At 36.8% G+C, this 21,311-nt stretch overlaps 1 long non-coding RNA gene across 1 annotated transcript in view; it reads left to right on the forward strand.

Moving 5' to 3' along the window:
• Nucleotides 1–594: 594 nt before the first annotated feature.
• LOC113600151 (uncharacterized) overlaps nucleotides 595–21,311 on the forward strand; it is a 96,320-nt gene continuing 75,603 nt past the window's right edge. Inside the window, exon 1 of the long non-coding RNA XR_003421104.2 lies at nucleotides 595–19,624. This is a non-coding gene — a long non-coding RNA (uncharacterized LOC113600151). The remainder of the gene's footprint in view (nucleotides 19,625–21,311) is intronic.

Consider the following 21,311-nt stretch of genomic DNA (forward strand, 5'->3'; position numbering starts at 1 on the left):
CTTTTTTATTCTCTACCACTCTTTTCTTCATAGCACCAAGCTCTTACAGACAAATTTGAAAATGTTATTAAGCACAGATTCTGTGTGTTTTGCAATTTTAAAGCAGTAATATTCTTTTCTAAATTGAAGCTTTGGAAAGAATAAGAAAATAAACATTTATTATTTTGAATTTGTAAAACTCCAAACAGAAAGTAAAATTATACAAAGCTGCTATTATCAGTCTCACATTTTTCACAAATAGAATACTTCTGACAATTGATTAAATCATTGATTGCATTTAATGGAAAATACATAAAATGCAAAACCTTTTTCTAATACATTTAAAATATTAAAAAAATTTACTGGATAAGGATCTAAATACTAAAATTGACCCTAAACAAGAATTTTGAATAAGCTAAACATTTTCTCACAACATCATTCGAAATATTTTATATAAAATGGTTTCTGATTTACATATGTGATGTACAAGAAGATACTTGAGTTAATTCTTTTTTGCTGAATTTAGAATTTAACCAATTTCATTTCTCCTCCCGCCCCAAATCATGTATAAAATATGGACAGAAGGAAGGGAGTGCATGGTTTTGACACAGTGACCTTTTATTATACAGGCTGCCAACTACCAGCCTTCACATTAGAAAACTTGATTTGGTTGTACCCATCTCAAGGTCCTGTTTAAATTACTTGTTTAAACTGGAAATTTACTGCATTGAATTGGGTGGGATTAATGAGAGGAGGGATCCAAATTTGTTTATTAATCCTTCAGAAATTATTGAAGCATTATGAGCATTTTCTATGAGTTTTGGATTTTTTTTTTCCTCATTCACCCATCAGAACAGGACCTTAGTAGTTGTGTAACTAAGGTTTATACCCTGACTACAAGACTACTTAGGTGGGGGGAGTGGAGGTTTGTTAAAAACAGCAGTTTTCTCTTAATTTTGACATTAATAAATCTGATTATGTGTAAGCTTAGTATCAAATATAAATTAGACCTAAATAACTCAGGACATTTCCCCAAAAGTTATCTCCATCCTCAGTTTTTACTTTTGCAAAGCTCCTATTTGTCCTCTGTAACAAGAGCCTGAATGACAATTTGACTGAATGGTGAGATGTCATAACTTAGCTAATACTATTACTGACAGTATTATCTTGGATTCAGATGTGAAGTGTTCGTTTTTAAATGGAAAATGGGAATTGATTGTTGATGGACTTTGTTTTTATTTAAATTCTAATTGGTTAACATGTAGAGTAATACGTTTTTCAGGAGTAGAATTTAGTGATCAATCACATATAACACAAGAGCCCTCCTTAATACCCATCACCCATCTGGCCCATTCTGCCTAACTTCCTCCATCAACCCTCAGTTTGCATATGAGTGGGGAGAGGGACAGAGAGAGGGAGATACAGAATCCCAAGCAGGCTCCAGGCTCCAAGCTGTCAGCACAGAGCCCGACCTGGGGCTTGAACTCAGGAACTGTGAGATCATGACCTGACCTAAAGTAGGACACTTAACTGACTGAGCCACCCAGGCACTCCTGTTTTCTATAGTTAAGAGCCTCTTACGGTTTGTTTCTCTCTCTCGTATTTGTTTTTCTTCCCCTTCCCATATGTTCATCTGTTTTGTTAAATTCCACACACGAGTGAAATCATATGGTATTTGCCTTTCTCTGACTTCTTTCACTTAGCATAATAAACTCTAGCTCCATCCACGTCATTGCAAATGGCAAGATTTCATTCCTTTTGATGGCTGAGTAATATTCCATTGTACATATATAGCACATCTTTATCCATCAGTTGATGGACATTTGGGCTCTTTGCATACTTTGGCTATTGTTGATAATGCTTCTATATAATCAGGGTACATGTACCCTTTCGAATCAGTATTTTTTAATCCTTTGGGTACATACCTAGTAGTGCAATTGCTGGGTTGTAGGATAGTTCCATTTTTAACTTTCTGAGGAACCTCCATACTGTTTTCCAGAGTGGCTGCACCAGTTTGCATTCCCACCAACAGTAAAAGAGAGTTCCCCTTTCTCTGCAACCTTGTCAACATTTGTTTCTTGTGTTTTAGCCATTCTGACAAGTGTGAGGTGGTATCTCATCGTGGTTTTGATTTGTATTTCCCTGATGATGAGTGATGTTGAACAGTTTCATGTGTCTGTTAGCCTTCTGGATGTCTTTTTTGGAAAACTGTGTATTCATGTCTTCCACCCATTTCTTAACTGGATTATTTGTTTTTTGGGTGTTGAGTTTTATAAGTTCTTTATAGATTTTGGATACTAACCCTTTATCAAGTAAGCCATTTGGAAATTCTTCTCCCATTCCATAGGCTACGTTTTAGTTTTGTTGATTGTTACCTATGCTATGCAGAAGATTTTATCTTGACGAAGTCTCAATAGTTCATTTTTGCATGTTTCCCTTGCCTCCAGCGACTTGTGTAGTAAGACGTTGCTATGGCTGAGGTCAAACAATTTGCTGCCTGTGTTCTCTAGGATTTTGATGGTTTCCTGTCTCACATTTAGGTATTTCATCCATTTGGAACTTATTTTTGGGTATGGTGTCACAAAGTGGTCCAATTTCATTCATCTGCATGTTGCTGTCCAGTCTTCCCAATACCATTTGTTGAAGAGACTCTTTTTTTTTTTTCCATTGGATATTCTTTCCTACTTTGTCAAAGATTAGTTGAACATATAGTTGTGGGTTCATTTCTGAGTTTTCTATTTTGTTCCATTGATTTATGTGTCTTTTTATGCCAATACCATACTGTCTTAATGACTACAACTTTGTAATGTATCTTGAAATCCGGAATTGTGATGCCTCCAGTTTCGCTTTTCTTTTTCAGGATTACTGTGGCTACTTGGGGTCTTTTGTGTTTTCCATACAAATTTTAGGGTTATTTGTTCTAGCTCTGAGAAAAATGCTAGTTGTATTTTGATAGGGATTGCATTAAATGTATAGATTGCATTGGGTAGTATAGACATTTTAACAATATTTTTTCTTACAGTCCATGAGCATGGAATGTTTTCCTGTTTCTGTGTCCTCTTCAATTTCTTTCATAAGTGTTCTATAGTTTTCAGAGTGTAGATCTTTTACTTCTTTGGTTAGGTTTATTCTGAGGTATCTATGGTATTTGGAGCAATTTTAAATGGGATCGATACCTTGATTTCTTTTTCTGCTGCTTCATTATTGGTGTATAGAAATGTAATAGATTTTTGTACGCTATTTTTATTTCTGCATCTTTACTGAATTCTTGTATCTGTTCTAGCAATTTTTGGGTGGAGTCTTTTGGGTTTTCTACAGAGTATCATAATGCCTGCAAAGAGTGAAAGTTTGACTTCTTCCTTGCCATGTTGGAGGCCTTTTGGTTTTGTTGTTGTTGTTGTCTGATTGCTGAGGCTAAGACTTCCAACACTATATTAAATGGTAATGGTAAGAGTGGACATCCTGTCTGTTCCTGAAGTTAGGAGAAAAGCTCTCCATTTTTTCCTGTTGTGGATAATATTACCTGTGGTCCTTTCATATATGGCCTTTATGGTGTTGAGGTATGTTCCATCTATCCCTACTTTGTTGAGGGTTTTTATCAAGAATACGTGCTGTATTTTGGTCAAATGCTTTTTCTCCATCTATTGAGAGAATCATATTGTTTTTATCCTTTTTTTATTTTTTAATGTGGTGTATCACAATGATTGATTTGCAAATATTGAACAACCTCTGCAGCCCAGGAATAAATACCACTTGATTGTGGTGAATATTTCTTTTAATGTATTGTTGAATTCGATTTGCTAGTATCTTGTTGAGAAATTTTGCATCCATGTTCATCAGAGATATTGGCCTTTTTAGTGAGTTCTTTGTTTTTGGAATCAAGGTAATGCTGGCCCCATAAAACGAAATAGGAAGTTTTCCTTCCATTTCTATTTTCTGGAACAGTTTGAGAAGAATAGGTATTAATTCATCTTTAAATATCTGGTAGAATTCCTCTGGGAAGCCATCAGCTTGGACTTTTGTTTGTTGGGAGGTTTTTGCTTACTGATTCAATTGCTTTGCTGGTTATAGTTCTGTTCAAATTTTCTATTTCTTCCTATTTCAGTTATGGTAGTTTGTATATTTGTAGGAATTTGTCCATTTCTTCTAGATTGCCCAGTTTGTTGGCATATAATTTTTTATCATATTCTCTTATAATTGCTTGGATTTCTGTGATGTTGGTTGTGATCTCCTCTTTCATTTGGGATATTTATTTATTTGCGTCTCTTTTTGATAGTCTGGCTAGCAGTTTCTCAATTTTATTAATTTTTTCAAAGAACCAGCTCTTAGTTTTTTTATCTGTCCTACTGTTTTTGTTTGTTTATTTGTTAATTTCTGTATCATCGATTTCTGTTCTAATGTTTATTATTTTCTGTATTCTGCTGGTTTAAGGCTTTATTTGCTGTTCTTTTTTCAGCTCTTTAAGGTGTAAGGTTAGGTTGTATATCTGAGACCTTTCTTCCTTCTTTAGGAAGGCCTGGATTGCTATATATTTTCCTCTTATGATCCCCTTTGCTGCATCCCAGAGGTTTTGGGTTGTGTTCTCATTTTCATTGGCTTCCATGTACTTTTTAATTTCCTCTTTAATTTCTTGGTTAAACCATTCTTTCTTTAATAGGATGTTCTTTAATCTCCAAGTATTCGTGGTCTTTCCACCAATTTTTCCAAATTTTTTCTTGTGGTTGATTTCAGGTTTCATAGTGTTGTGGTCTGACAACATGCATGGTATGATCTCAATCTTTTTGTACATGTTGAAGGCTGATTTGTGTCCCAGTATGTGAGCTATTCTGGAGAATGTTCCATGTGCACTTGAGAAGAATGTGTATTCTGCTGCTTTTGGATGAAATGTTCTGAATATATCTGTTAAGTCCATCTAGTCCAGTATGTCATTCAAAATCATTGTTTCCTTGCTGATTTTCTGCTTATATGATCTGTCCATTGTTGTAAGTGAGGTATTGAAGTCCCCTACTATTATGGTATTATTATCAGTGAGTTTCTTTATGTTTGTGATTAATGGATTTATATATTTGGGTGTTCTCATGTTTGGGGCACAGATGTTTACAATTTTAGATCTTGGTGGATAGACCCCTTAATTATGACATAATGGCCTTCTTCATCTCTTTTTACAGTCTTTTGTTTAAAATCTAGTTTTTCTGTGAGTGCCTGGGTGGCTCAGTCAGTTAAGCATCCGACTTTGGCTCAGGTCATGATCTCACGGTTTGTGGGTTCAAGCCCCACCTTGGGCTCTGTGCTGACAGCTCAGAGCTTGGAGCCTGCTTTGGATTCTATGTCTCCCTCTCTCTCTCTATCCTACCTCGCTCATGTTCTGTCTCTCTCAAAAATAAATAAACATTAAAAAAATTTTGAAATCTAGTTTGTCTGATATAAGTACTGCTCTTCTAGCTTTCTTTTGACGTCCATTACCATGGTAGATGGTTCTCTATCCCTTTACTTTCAATCTGCAGGTGACTTTAGGTCTAAAATGAGTCTCTTGTAAGGAGCATATAGATTTGGTCTTTTTTTTTTTTTTTTAATCCATTCTGATACCCTGTGTCTTTTGATTGGAGCATTTAGTTCATTTACATTCAGAATGATTACTGATAAATATGAACTTAGTGCCTTGTGTTACTTGCAAAGTGATGTATCTGATGATGTTCTCTGTTCCTTTCTAGTCTTTTTTTGTTTTTGGTCCTTTTTTTTCACCACTAAATAGTTCCATTTAATATTTCTTGCAGGGCTGGTTTAGTTGTCACGAACTCCTTTAGGTTTTGTCTGGGAAAACTTTGTCTCTCCTATTCTTAATGACAGGCTTGCTGGACAAAGTATTCTGGGCTGCATATTATTCCCATTCAGCACATAGAATATATTGTGCCACTCCCTCTGTCCCACCACGTTTCTGTGGACTGATCTGTTGCAAATGTGATCTGTCTTCTCTTGTCAGTTAAGTATTTTTTTTCCCTTGTTGCTTTCAGGATTGTTTCTTTGTCTGTGTATTTTGTGAATTTGACTGTGTCTTGGTGATGAATTTAATGGGAGTTCTCTGTGCTTCTTGGATTTTGATATCTGTTTCCTTCCCAGATTAGGGAAGGTTTCAGCTATAATTTGCTCAAAAAACGTTCTGCCCCCCTTTTCTCTCTCTTCATCTTCTGGGACTTCTATGATACAAATGTTATTACACTTTAAAGAGTCACTGAATTCCTTAAGCCTAATTTATGATCCAAACCTTTTCCCCCCTCTTCTTTTCAGCTTCATTATTTTGTGTAATTTTATCGTCTATATCACTGATTCATTCCTCTGCTTCATCCATCTTCATTGTCATGTCATCCATTTGGGTTTGCATCTCAGTTACAGCATTTTTAATTTTGGCCTCCCTAGTTTTTTTGTTTTTGTTTTGTAACATTCATTTATTTATTTTCAGAGAGTGGGAGGAGGGACAGAGACAAAAGAAAAGAAAGAGAATTCCAAGCAGGTTCTGAACTGTCAGCACAGATGTGCTGGCTCAAATTCATGAACCATGAGTTCATGACCTGAGCCAAAATCAAGAGTTGGATGCTTAAGCAACTGAGTCACCCAGGCACCCATTGCCTGACTACTTTTTAGTTCTTCTGTCTCTGCAGTAAGGGATTCTCTAGTGTCTTCTATGCTTTTTTCAAGACCAGCTACTATCCTTATAATTGTTTTAAATTCTAGTTCAGACATATGTCTGTATTGATTAAATCTCTGGCTGTCACTTCTTCCTGTACTTTCTTTTGGGGTGAATTCCTCCATCTTGTCATATTGTCATGGCAAACAAACAAAGAGCTTGATCCTATGTGTGTTTTGGTCTGCTTCTTAAAAGAAGCTAGATCCATTTAATTAATTAATTAATTAATTAATTGAAAAAAAATTGGCTCTTTTGTATCCTAAGAGAAAAACAAACAAACCCCCAAACCAAAGAGGCTAGATCCTATTTCCCCAGACCTGAAACTTTGTAGCACTGTACGATCAGTAGATTTGGTGTGTGTGAGGGGTTTGTGCTAGTCTTCTGGAGGCGGGCCTGCTTCACTGATTTTCAGGTGGACTTGCCCTAGTGGAGATGCACCTTCCAGGAGCAGGGGGACAATGCTTGGTGTAAGCTGCTCTGGCCTCCACTTGGTAGTTCTGTTTTGCTCACTGAAGTTGGTCAGTGCTGATGGATGGGCTGAAAATGATGTCACCCCTCTCTCTTGTCCCTGCAGTGGGAAGATCGTGCCTACCACTCTCTAAGCCCTCACAGAAGAGCAAACAATCACCTCTCTAGTGTCCCTGGCTTTCATCAGATCCCCACCTTCACCCTGCCTGTATCTGAGCTGTCTGCCTGCCAGCCAGGTGGCACAGCAGTTCTGTGTTTTATCTCAGGCACAAGGCTAGGTTTCAAAATTCCAAATTTTAGAGATCTGTGCAGGGCATCCACACTGGTCTCTGGGGGAGGATCTCACAGTGCTATGGCCAATCCCTGCTTATCCCAGAAATCAGTTGTGCAACAATGCAGGTTCAGAGTTATGGTAAAGTGCAACAGAAAGCTGGCACCAAGGCATGCTGCCCTCAACCAGTGTCCCATTCTTATGTTAGTGAATGGGTTAGCTCAATGGTGTCTGTTGGGTCTTTTGTCCCTGGGAGAGGCCATGCCCTCTCCCAAATGCACTCCAAGCAGGAAAACTGCTTCTCCCTGTGCATTTCATGGGAAGCTCAGAACATGTTGCTGGCTCCAGGGTCTCTGCCCTCCTTCCCCACTGGAGTACTGCTAAAGCCCACTAAGCCCAACCCTGGTGATGGTGCAGACCTCCAAAACTTCAGAATCTACACTGTTATTTATAAAAACTTGTGGTATTCAGTCCCTCTCCTTTTCCCAGTCAGTGGTTTTGGGGAAGAGTTTTTCTTGTGCAATTCCCCTGTGTACTTTCACTTTTTCTCTCTCACTCCTCTCTGTGATCAGATCTCCCTTTCCTCCACAGAACCCACAGCTCTTCTCTCCCCTAAATCAACTCTCTGCAGCTCCTACCTTCCACTATGTGGCAGTTTTTTCACCTCTACTTGTGCATTTTTCTTCTCTTGGTCCTCAGATCAATTGGGAGTTCAAACTGATTTGTTTTTCATCTAGCTGTGTTTGAGGACCGAAGCAAGCCTAGGGTCTCCCACTCCTCTGCCATCGTAACTCCTTTTTAAGTAGAGAACCAAAACACCCACAGATATTTTGAGGAAAGAAAGAGAATACTATGAATAAGATTTCATATTCCTAGGGCTCTTGGGAGGTTGGCCAGGATTCAAACACTGACTTGACTCTTAACAATTATATGTACTGTCTTCCATTTTAATTATTGAGTGCTAACTGTTATAGGTATTGTGAGCACTCTATGTTTCTTTTTCTTGAGTATGTACCTAGGAAGTGCTGGCTTATATGACCACTTTACATTTCCACCAGCAATGTATGAAGGTTCTTTCTAACCTCTCCACATTCTTGCTACCACCTTTTCTTTTTTTTTATTGAGATATAATTGACATATGCTATTACATTGTTTTCAGATGTACAACATAATGATTCATTGTATACATTGCAAAATGATCACCAAATAAGTCCAATTAACGTCTGTCATCCGTACACAGTTACAAAGATTTTTGCTCTTGTGATATGAAGATCTATTCTCAGAAGATATGCAATGCAGTATTATTAATTATAGTCACCATGCTGTACATTACATCCTGAGGGCTTGTTTATTTTATAACTAAAATTTGTACCTTTTACCCACCACTTTCACCCCTTTTGTCTACCCGCCCAACACTCACCTCTGACAACCACCTATCTGTTCTCTGTATAACACTTGTTTTTAATCTTTTATTATAGCCATCCTTGTGATATTAACTTGTGTTTTACATAATGACTAAAGATATCAAGCATTTTTTCATGTGTTTATTAGTCATTTTGTATATCTTCTTTAGAGAAATGTCTATTCAGATTTTTTGACATATTTAAGACTGGGTTATCTTTTTATTATAGAGTTTAAAAAGTTCTTTATAGTCTAGATTTAAGTCCCTTATGAGATACGTGAATCACAAATATTTTCTCCCATTCTGGGGGTTGTCTTTTACTTCATTGATAATATATCGCTTGCAGCACAAGTTTTAATTTTGATGATGTCCAGTTTATTTTTTCTTTTTTTTCCTATGTTTTGGTGTCATGTCTGTGAAACAATTGCCAAATCTAAATTTATGAAGATTTACCCTCTATTTTCTTCTGTTTTATAGTTTGGCTCTTACATTTAGATCTATAATCCATTTTTAATTTTTGTATTAAGGTTACACAGGGAGTTTATTTTTGTGTATGGTGTGAGGTGGGAGTCAAACTTCATTCTTTTGCTTGTGGATATCTGTTGTTCTAGCACTATTTGTTGAAAAGATTATTTTAGCCCATGGGCTTATCTTGATATCCTTGTGAAAAATCAATTTGCCACAAATATACAGGTCTATTTTTGAAGTTTCAGTGCTAATAGATTAATCTGTATGTCTGTCTTTCTGCCAGTACCACACTGTCTTAATTACTGTAGATTTGTAGTAAGTTTTATAACTGGGAAGTGTGAATTTTTCAACTCTGCTCAGCACTTTCAAGATTGTTTTGGCTATTCTGGATTCTTTTTCCATGTGAATTTTAGGATCAGCTTGGCAATTTATGCAAAGAAGTTGGCTGGGATTCTGATAGGGATTGCACCGAATCTGTGGTAAAATTGGTGTTTTTTGATATTTCTACTATTTTGTCTTACCAATGACATCTTCATATTAACTTGCATTTGGCAGATGCATAAATTTGTTCTTGGAACAATTTTGGAGCATGATTATTGGTTAACCTAACAGTGAGGGGCCAGTATGTAGCTAGTAGTCTTCTGTAGTAGAAAGACAGAGGAAACAGCACATCCAAAGCCTTATATTGGGGATGATGATAATTAGGTTGGTTCAAGACATATTCAATAGGTTGAATTCATAGGACCTGGTAATTGATGATATATGAGAGATGAAACAGAGAAACATATTTAAAAAATTATTCCCAAGTTTCTTTGAGCAACCAAGATGGGAATGCTGAAGAATTTGTTCCTTCAACTTAGCCATTTCTCTGCCTAGATCTGTGGATTTCTTACCTCTCTAAGTTATTGTTTCCATAGTCAAAGAGGCAGGACAAGGCCAGGATTTAGATTGTAGGCATCTACACAAAAATGGTGAAATTGGGAGGATTGAGAGATACATAGGTACATTGCTACATTGCTACATTGTTACAATGGATAAAGCTAAGGGTTAATTTGTATAGAGATAATCATAGTGTGACTTTATTCACTTAACATTTGTTAAGTAGAGCTCTGGGGTGTCAGATAGTAAGCCAAAGTTCAACAAAATACTTGAAAAGAAAGTGAAATAGAGATGTATATTACTCACAGGTCCTGAAGGAGGTACTCCAAATGTCTAGAGGGGCCATTCAGGGAGTTCAAGACAGGGCGCAGGTAGAGAAAGAGTAATACAGGTCCTGGGAACATACCTTTATTAGGGTCCTTGGGTGGAGTGCTATGGGGTTCCCAGGCTAAATTCAGATTGGTCAACTCAAACCAGAAAATGTGGATTTTGGTAAAATTCTGGGGGTCTTATCTGAAGGGCACACAAGATGAAGGTCCTGGGAGGTGGGGGAGAATGTTTATTATGAGGGTGGTTGAGGGAGTCATATCAGGAACTTATATTTACTTGTAATTCTGAAGGCTGTTAACTAAGGCAAGAGTTCAAGGGAGGGGCTAGTGTCAGCTTGAGGCTGGTTGCTGAGGCAGCAATATTAGGGACTAGTTTAGCTAAACTCTCAATACCAAGCCTTGAATGTGTATCTGAGGAAATTTGAGCGTACACCTAAGGAGATCATACTACGCAGATCCTATATCTTCACTCACAGTACTGATGTATCACCTGAGGTGTCTGAATAAGCAGAGGCTAGGTTGTAGTGTATGAAATCTGGTGTTCAACTGACCACATGTGTGAAGGACTTTATTTTGGGAACCAGAGTCCTGTTCTAGAACCAAGAAAGAGGAATAAAGTACATCACACACCTGGAATCTGAAGTTCATCAAAATCAGTCTTTAACAAATTAAAGTAAGAATCATCTGCAAAACATGTAATGCAAGTTTGGGGGCATCTCAATAGATCAACAAGAAGCTCAAATGATTCTGCCAGAAATGGAATATTGATTATACTTTGAAAAACACTGATGAAATTATCTAAAAGATTAATTTAATGATGAATCAGCAGGCTACTAGGAGATACATCCTTTCTTTAGGTCTATAACAGATCTTAATATTTTATGAAAGGAGATTGGGGTAATCTACCAAGAATAGAGCCATATCAGATAGATCTTTGGACAGTCTGTGTGATCATTCTTTAAATAAGTGGTTCTAATATGGTCGGGATTGGAGGGAGGGCTGGAAATTTTGCCCCTCAGAATATTTGGCCTTTTTGTCTGGAGGAATTTTGATTGCCGCAACTGGGGGCAATACTACAAGCATTAAATGAATAGAGGACAAGGCTGCTGCTAAACATACAATATGCAAGATAGTCCCCACAACAAAGAATTGTCTAGTTCGAAGTGTCAATCTTGCTGCTGTTGAGAAAACCTGCTCTAAATTCTGGACTATCATAAGATGTTGGAATAAAGAGAAGAACAATAGCTAGCAAGATTTAAGAGACATAGCTAAGGTAGTTCTAATTTATTTTCTTTAGGAGTTGCTACCATTAGCAATATCCACACAACCACCAAAAGAAATACTAAGCTTATGGGAAGAGAAGGATTAAAGGGAAGGGTATACAAAGACATAAGAAAGCCCCAGGAACTCTTCATACCTCTGTTCCATGAAGACTGATTTATGATGATGGTTATTTGCATGGTCTTGGAGGTCCTTGTAAAAGTGACCAGTGAGAAGAGCTTGTATTTGTATAGCAGTTCAGTTTACAAAATACTTGTACATTCCTTAGCTTGTTCTTTGGCTTGGGAGGTAAGCAGCATGGCTTCTGGAACAAATTACCACTCAGTGACTTAGAACAATAGAAACTATTTCCCTAATAGTATAGGGAACCAGAAATCCGAAATCATTGGTTCAGCAGGGCCATAATCCCTCCAAAGGCTGAAGGGGAGAATATTTGTTTTTTCCAGCTTTCTGGTGGTTGTTGGCATTTCTTGGCTGTGGTAGCTCTATCTCTCTCTCTGCTCTGTTTTCCCATCACTTTTCTTCTGTGTATATGTCTCAGAACCCCCTCTGCCTTTCTCATTCAGGCATACATGTAATTGCATTTTGGTTCCACTCAGATAACCCTGGATAAGATTCTCCTCTCAAGATCCTTAACTTAATCACATCTTTTGCCACATAAGGTGATAGTCACAGGTCTTAGGGATTAGGATGTGAACATATTCTTCTGGAATCTCTACCATTCAGCCCACTGTGCAGGGTAATGATGACCCTCATTTTGCATTATTTTACTAGGTTACATGGCTAATGAATTGTGGAATTTGGCCTTTGAGGCCAAATCCTAGTCCCATTGTTTAACAATATACATACATTTATTGTTTAACAATAAATCATAACAAGAAATAAGAGAAGAAAAAAAGCTAAGGCAGAAAACAAGAATAGAGGAGAAATAGGGAAGTAGAAAACAAAGTTAATTTGCTGACTCAAGATTTGGGAGAGTAGCAAAACTAAATACTGCTGTGGAAAAAAAAAGGCTAATAGATGAACCCAGGAGCAATGGTTAGTTAACGTATAATTGAATTACTACCTTCTGGGGTTTTTCTGTCACCACACCTCCCATGGTTCAGTGTTCTAGGCCTGGGATTATCTACAGAGGAGATAATGTCATTTACTTAAAATAGTTGGCACAGTGCCTTACAAATAATAGCATTTCATCATTGCAAGACACCATAATTATCAGCCACAGCTGCCAGTTAACATTTTTGTGTTTAAGTTCTATAACAACAATTGATTTGATGTTTTTATAAACCTTGCAAATCATTACTTGCCAGGCAACTAACACTCTCAGGCAAGTGGTAAACTATGCAACTTTCATTTTTTCTGCTTCTTGTCCAGAGTTATCTTATTGAGAGAGACTACTGTTTTTAAACTACAGCTTTTCTCAATTTTGGCTACACACTAGAATAACCTGGGGAACTTTAAAAACCCCATGATGTTCCTGCACACCCCAGGCTACTTAAAGACCATCCTCTAGGGATGGGACCTGAGAGAAGGGGTACTCAAACTTTTTGGCTTTATTTTTTAATTTTCACATTCACATTTTAAAATTAGTATATAGAATTTTATACTATACTTTAAACTAGAGTTTAAAGAGTTGTAAAGTATTAAATTTCTAGCATATCATAAATATTGATTTAAAAAGATAAGTCATTTCTTTAAATGGATAAAATGGGGGGTAAAAACCATAGGGTAACATTATAATTTCATTTCACTGGGAAATTTCCCATTATTTCCATTCCACACCCTCCATAGAATTTTATCCTACTAATGTAATATATTCTCATCCTTAAATGTCTTTTGTTTATTACCTTATCATAATTCTGTAGAGCAAAAATATGGATATAAATTTGGATTGAGCTTTTAAATTTCCTGTATCCACAGACTTTAAGTACTTAGAATTTCTGGATCGTGGGATCATTATAATTACTATTAGAATATAATTAATAAATGCAACAATATATTAAGGATAAACTGAATTATATATATATGTATATATTATATATACTTCTTATGTTAAAAAGTATATATATACCTTTTTTTTGAACCACATGATTTGTTTTGATAAAACAAACACTGAACAAGTAATCTCATGGGTATAGGCAGTCTTTGCAGTTATTCCATGTTAGTGAAGCTTAAAAGGCAAATATTTTCTTTTTAAAATTTTTATTAAATTTTAATTTTAATTCCTATATAGTTAACACCATTTCAGATGTACAAAATAGTGATTCAACAATTCCATACATTAGTGCTCATCATGATAAGCACACTCCTTAATCCCTATCGCCTATTTCACCCATCTCTCCCACCTACCTCCCCTCTGGTAACCATCAGTTTGTTCTCTATAGTTAATAGTCTATTTCTTGATTTGTCTCTCCTTTTCTTTTTCTTTGCTTATTTGTTTTTTTTTCCTTAAATTCCACATATGAATGAAATCATATGGTGTTTATCTTTCTCTCACTGACTTACTTTACTTAGCATTATACTTTATAGCTTCATCCATGTTGCAAATGGCAAGATTTCATTCTTTTTTGTGGCTTAATAATATTCCATTGGTAAATGTGTTTGTGTGTGTGTGTGTGTGTGTGTGTGTGTGTACACACATGCCACATCTTCTTTATCCATTCATCCATTGATGGACGCTTGGGTAGCTTTCATATTTTGGCTATTATAAGTAATGTTGCTATAAATATAGGGATGCACGTATCCCTTTAAGTTAATGTTCTTTTATTTTTTGGGTAAATACCCAGTGGCATGATTGCTAGATCATAGGGTAGTTCTAGTTTTAACTTTTTGAGGAATCTCCATACTGTTTTCCATAGTGGCTGCACCAATTTGCGTTCCCACCAACATGCATGAGGGTTCCTTTTTTCTCCACATCCTCGCCAACACCTGTTGTTTCTTGTATTGTTGATTTTAGCAATTCTGACAGGTGTGAGGTGATATCTCATTGTAGTTTTGATTTGCATTTCCCTGATATTCAGCATTTTTTTCATCAGTCTGTTGGCCATGTGGATGTCTTTTTGGAGAAATGTCTGTTCATGCTTCTGCCCATTTTTAAATTGTTTTATGTGTTTTTTGGGTGTGCAGTTGTGGAAGTTCCTTACATATCTTGGGTACTAACCCTTTATTGGATATATCATTTGCAAATACTTTCTCCATTCAGTAGATTGTCTTTTTTTAATAAATTTTTTTAATGTTTATTTTATTAATGAGAGACAGAGAGACAGAGCATGAGCAGGGGAGTGGCAGAGAGAGAGGGAGACACAGAATCTGAAGCAGGGTCCAGGCTCTGAGCTGTCACACAAAGCCTGATGCAGGGCTCGAACTCACGAGCCACGAGATCATGACCTGAGCCAAAGTTGGATGCTTAACCAACTGAGCCACCCAGGCGCCCCTCAGTAGATTGTCTTTGAGTTTTGTTGATTGTTTCCTTTGCTGTGCAGAAGCTTTTTATTTGGATGTAGTCCCAATAGTTTATTTTTGCTTTTTTTCCCCTTGCCTCAGGAGATGTATCTAGAAAAATATTGCTACAACTAATGTTACAAATATTATTGCCTGTGCTCTCTTCACAAATATTTATGGTTTCAGGACATTTAGGTCTCTAATCCATTTGGAATTTATTTTTGTGTAAGGTGTGAGAAAGTGCTCCAGTTTCATTCTTTTGCATATAACTTTACAGTTTTCCCAACACTATTGGTTGAAGAGACTTTTTCCCATTTCATATTCTTTCCTCCTTTGTCAAAGATTAATTGATCATGTGACTGTAGATTTATTTCTGGACTTTCTATTCTATTCCATTCATCTATGTGTCTATTTTGATACCAGTGCCATAATGTTTTAATTACTACAGCTCTGTAGTATAACTTGAAGTCTGGAATTGTGATGCCTCCAGATTTGCTTTTCTTTTTCAGGATTGATTTGGCTATTTGGGGTCTTGTGGTTCCATACAAATTTTAGGGTTGTTTTTCTAGTTTTGTGAAAGCTGCTATTGATATTTTGATAAGGATTGCATTAAATGTGTAGATTGCTTTGGGTAGTATAGATATTTTAACAATATTTGTTCTTCCAATCCAGGAGTATGGAATGTGTTTCCATTTCTTTGTGTCATCTTCCATTTCTTTTATCAATGCTTTATAGTTTTCGGGGTATAGGTCTTTCATCTCTTTGGTTGAGTATATTCCTAGGTACTTTACATTTTTGGTGCAATTATAAGTGATTTTTTTCTTTTCTTAAAAAAATTTAATGTTTATTTATTTTGAGAGAGAGAGAGAGAGAACACGAGAAAGGGAGGGATAGAGAGAGAGGGAGACACAGAATCAGAAGCAGGCTTCAGGCTCTGAGCTGTTAGCACAGAGCCCAATGTGGGGCTTGAACCCATGGACTGTGAGATCATGACCTGGGCTGAAGTCAGATGCTTAACGGACTGAGCCACCCAGGTGTCCCTAAATGGGATTGTTTTCTTAATTTCTCTTTCTGCTGCTTCATTATTAGTACATAGAAATCAACTGATCTCTGTAAAGATTTTGTATTCCTGTGACTTTACTGAATTCATGATCAGTTCTAGCAGTTTTGGGGGTTTTGTTTTGTTTTGTTTGTTTTTTGTTTGGTAGAGTCTTTCAGGTTTTCTATATAGTATCATGTCATCTGCCAATAGTGAAAGTTTTACTTCTTCCTTACCAATTTGGATGCCTTTTATTTCTTTTTGTTGTCTGGTTGCTGTGGCTAAGACTTCCAGTGCTATCTTGAATAAAAGTAGTGAGAGTGGACATCCTTATCTTTTCCTGAACTTACAGGAAAGCTCTCAGTTTTGTTTTTGTTTTTTCTTTTGAGTATGATGTTTGCCATAGGTTTTTCATATATACGCTTTAATATGTTGAGTTATGTTGCCTCTAAACCTACTTTGTTGAGGGTTTTTATCATGAATGGATGTCGTACTTTTCAAATGCTTTTTCTGCATCTATTGAAATGATCATATGGCTTTATCATTTCTTTAATGGATGAAATGTATTATGTTGATTGATTTGCAAATATTTAGCCACTCTTGCATGCTGGGAATAAATCCCACTTGACTGTGGTGAATGATTTTTAATATATTGTTGGATTTGTTTTGCTAGTATTTTGTTGAAGATTTCCACATCTGTGTTAGTCAGATACTGGTCTGTAGTTCTCTTCTTTTATGGCATCTTTACTGGTTTGGTTATCAGGGTGATGCTGGTCTGATAGAATGAATTTGGAAGGCTTCCTTCCTTTACTGTTTTTTGGAATAGTTTGAGAAAAATAGGTTCTATTCTTAAAATCTTTGGTAGAATTTACCTGTGAAGCAGTCTGGTCCTAGACTTTTTTTGTTGGGAGTTTTTTGATTACTGATTGAATTTCCTTGCTAGTAATCAGTCTGTTCAAATTTTCTATTTCTTCCTCCTTCAGTTTTGTTAGGTTATATGTTTCTAGGAATTTATCCATTTCTTCTAGGTTGTCCAGTTTGTTGACATACAGCTTTTCATAATATTTTGTTACAATTGTTTGTATTTCTGTAGTGTTGGTTGTTATTTCTCCTCTTTCATTTGTGGTTATGTTTGAATCTTTTCTCTCTTTTCTTTCTTTCATGAGTCTAACTAGAGGTTTGTCAATTTTGTTGATATTTGCAAGGAAACATCTCCTGGTTTCATTGATCTGTATTTTTGTTTTTTTAGTTTCTATATCATTTATCTCTGCACTAATCTTCATTTCTTTCCATCTGCTAGTTTTGGGTTTTGTTTGTTCTTTTTCTAGCTCCTTTAGGTGTAGAGTTAGGTTGTTTATTGGAGATTTTTCTTGCTTCTTGAGGTACGCCTGTATTGCCATAAGCTTCTCTTTTAGAATTGCTTTTCCTGCATCCCAAAGGTTTTGGATCCTTGTGTTTTCATTTTCATTTGTTTCCATGTACTTTTTATTTCTTCTTTGATTTCCTGGCTGACCTAGTCATTACTTAGTAGTATGTTACTTAAACTCCATGTGTTTGTGGTCTTTCCAGATTTTTTTTTTTTATGGTGGGTGATTTCTAATTTTATAGCATTGTGGTCAGAAAAGATGCATGGCATGACTTCAATCTCTTTGAGTTTGTTGAGGCTTGTTTTGTGCCCTAATATGTGAGATATTGTGGAGAATGTTCCATATGCACTTGAAGAGAATTTGTATTCAGCTGTCTTAGCATGGGATGTTCTGAATATATCTGTTAAATCCATCTGGTCGAGTGTGTTATTCAAAGCCACTCTTTCCTTGTTCCATTTCTATTTGGATCATCTTTTCATTTATGTAAGTGGCCTGTTAAAGTCCCTATTATTATTGAATTGCTATCAATTAGTCCTTTATGTTTGTTATTAACGGTTTCATGTATTTAGATGTTCCATATTGGTTCCATAAATATTTACAGTTGTTATAGCTTCCTGTTGGATTGTCCCTTTGATTATTAGTGTCCTTCTTTGTCTCTTGTTACAGTCTTTTTTTTTTTTTTTTTAAAGTCTATTTTATCCGATATAAGTTTTCCTATCTTGGCTTTCTTTTGATATCCATTTGCATGATAAATGTTTGTACATCCCTTCACTTCCAGTTTGTGGGTGTCTTTTGGTCTGAAATGAGTCTCTTGTAGGCAGCAGATAGATGGATTTTTTTTAAAATCTATACTGTCATCCTATTTTTTTTTTATTGGATTGTTGAGTCCATTTACATTCAAAGTAATTACTGATAGATATGTATTTCTTGCCATTTTGTTACTTGTTTTGTTTCCATAGTTTGTCTTTGATCTTTCTTCATGGTTTGCTGGTTTTCTTTGGTGATATACTTGGATTCCTTTTTCTTTATTCTTTGCATATCTATTACTGGTTTTTGATTTGTGGTTATCAATAGGGTTGTATGTAACATTTTTTGCATATCTCAGTCTATATTAAGTTGATGGTTGCTTAAGTTTGAACCCATTATTTACTCCTCTCCTCCCTTCATTTTAGTATATGTTGTCATATTTTACATTCTTGTATTTTGTGTATCTTTTGGCTGATTTTTACAGATATATTTATTTTTTATACTCTCATTTATGGTCTTTCCTTTTCACTCATAGAATCCCCTTTACATTTCTTGTGAGTCTGGTTTAGTGGTCATGAATTCCTTTAGTTTTGTTTATCCAACAACTTCTCTATCTCTCCTTCTATTCTGAATGATAGCCTTGCTGGATAGAGTATTCTTGGCTGCAGATTTTCCCTCTCACCACTTTGAATATATCATGCCACTTCCTTCTGGCCTGTAAAATTCCTGTTGAAAAATCCACTGATAGCCTTATGGGGTTTCCCTGGTATGTGACCGTTTTCTTTTGCTGCTTTTAAATATTTTTCTTTGTCACTACTTTTTGGCATTTTAATTATGTATCTTGGTGTGGATCTCCTTGGTTTGATTTTGGGGGGGAATCTCTGTGCCTCCTGGATCTTACTATCTATTTACTTCCCATATTAGGGAAGTTTTCAGCTATTATGTCTTCAAACATATTTTCTGCCATTTTTTCACTCTGTTCTTTTTCAAGGATCCTTATAATGCAAAATCATTACAATTGATGGAGTCACTGAATTCCCTAAGGCTATTCTTGTTTTGCATAATTCTTTTTTCCCCCATTTGCTCAGCTTGATTAATTTCCATTACCCTGTTTCCAGATCACTAATTCGTTCCTCTGCTTCCTCTAGCCTGCTGTGTATTCCATCAAGTGTATTTTTAATTTAATTTATTGTGTTCTTCAATTCTGATATTTTTTTTCTCTCTCTTTGTTAAGGATTTTACTGATGTCCTCCCCTATTTTCTCAAGTCCAGTGAGTATCTTTGTGATCATTATTTTAAATTCTCTATCAGGCATATTTTTTATAACTGTTTGGTTAAGTCTCTTGCTGTGGTTCTGTCCTGTTCTTTCATTTAGGACATGTTCCTCTGTCTCCTCATTTTGTCTAACGTTATGTGTCTGTTTCTGTGTGTTATAAAAATCAGCTATGTCTCCTGCACTGGAAAGTAGTGGCCTTATGGAGAAGAGGTCTTGTAGTGCTCTGCTGTGTAGTGTCCCATGTTTGCAAGAATCTGTTGCTTCAGGAAGTTCTCTTGTGTGTGTTGCATGTGCCTTGCTATTATGGCTGGGTCACTTTTTCCTTCAGTGCAGTAAATCTGTAATGGCTTCCTTGCAGTATTAGTGGGCCAATCTGGGGACTCCTTGGGCTTGAGTTGAATCAGACCAGGCATTTATTTGAGATTCAGTAACACCAAACTGTTGGGTGCTTTCCCTGTGCTATCCCCTGAGAAGTTTTCATTGGTGGACGGGACCTACAGTCAGACTAGTAGTTTGCCTCCAGCCCACTGCTGACGTCTCTGTCTGATGGGTGTGTGTGATTATCTTTCCCTCTCTCTGAAGCAGGAGTCACTTTGGAGTTGTGCTGGCCACCATAGGGGCTGCTTGCACACTGCCAAACCTGCAGCATTGCCCTGTAACTGTGTTCAAGAGTGCCCCTTGGAGAGGGAGGTTCCCTCGAGGCACAGTGCAGGGGTAGTGTCATGAAGGGGGGTGGGAGAGATGCCTTCAAGCTTGTAGGTCATGGGAGGGGCCCTGTAGCACCAGCACTGAAGTACCCATCAGTCTCCACTGAAACACAGTGCATGGCAGCAGTGCGGTAAGGGGGTGGTGCATGACTGTTTCATTGCAGAAGGGGCCCTGTTACACTGGACTAAAGCTGCCCTTCCAGAGGGGTGGATTGGTGGAAGCACAGCATGTAGAAGCAGGGTGGCAGTGTTAGCAAGTTAGGTAGGGGACAGGGAAGGAAAATGGTGCCTGCCAGTTCCTTTGTTCCTAGAGGACTTCCCCAGTGATTTCTATGCCTCCAGACACTCTCTGAGATGAGTAAATGACTCTTCCTCCCATATGCCCCAGGCACCTTTCAAACTGCTGCTTAGATGCTCTATATCCACCAGTTGTTTGTTGTGCTGTCTTTTTAAGGGGGTGGGGAGGACTCAGTGTCCTCTCACCCTCCTTACTCTCCCAAAGCTGAGCCCACTGATTTTTTTTTTTCTAATTTCAGGTGTTAAGTCATTTAGCTCCTGACTGTGTCTCCACCCTCCTACCCTTTTCCATGTGCACTCTTCTCCACAGTTAGTTGTGGAGTTTATTCTGCCATTTTCTGAGTTATTTAGACTGCTATTGGGTGTTCTCTAGTTGTATCTGTGGGATGAGGTGAGCCTAGACTTATCCTACTCTGCCATCTTCCCCAAAAGTCAATATGGTATGTTTATACACAGCAACAAAAACGAATGACGTACTTATATATATATTAGGATGAATGAATTTGAAAAGCATTGTGTTGAGTGAAAGAAGCCAGACATAAAAGAGTATATTCTGTATGATTCCATTTATATAAAAATTCTAGAAAACGCAAACCAATTTATATGGACACAAATCAGACTGGTAGTGACTGGGGCTGCCAGTGAAGAGAGGGATGGACTACAAAGGGTTTTAGGGAA

Source organism: Acinonyx jubatus, chromosome D2 (genome assembly GCF_027475565.1).
Source record: "Acinonyx jubatus isolate Ajub_Pintada_27869175 chromosome D2, VMU_Ajub_asm_v1.0, whole genome shotgun sequence".
Taxonomy (NCBI): Eukaryota; Metazoa; Chordata; class Mammalia; order Carnivora; family Felidae; genus Acinonyx; species Acinonyx jubatus.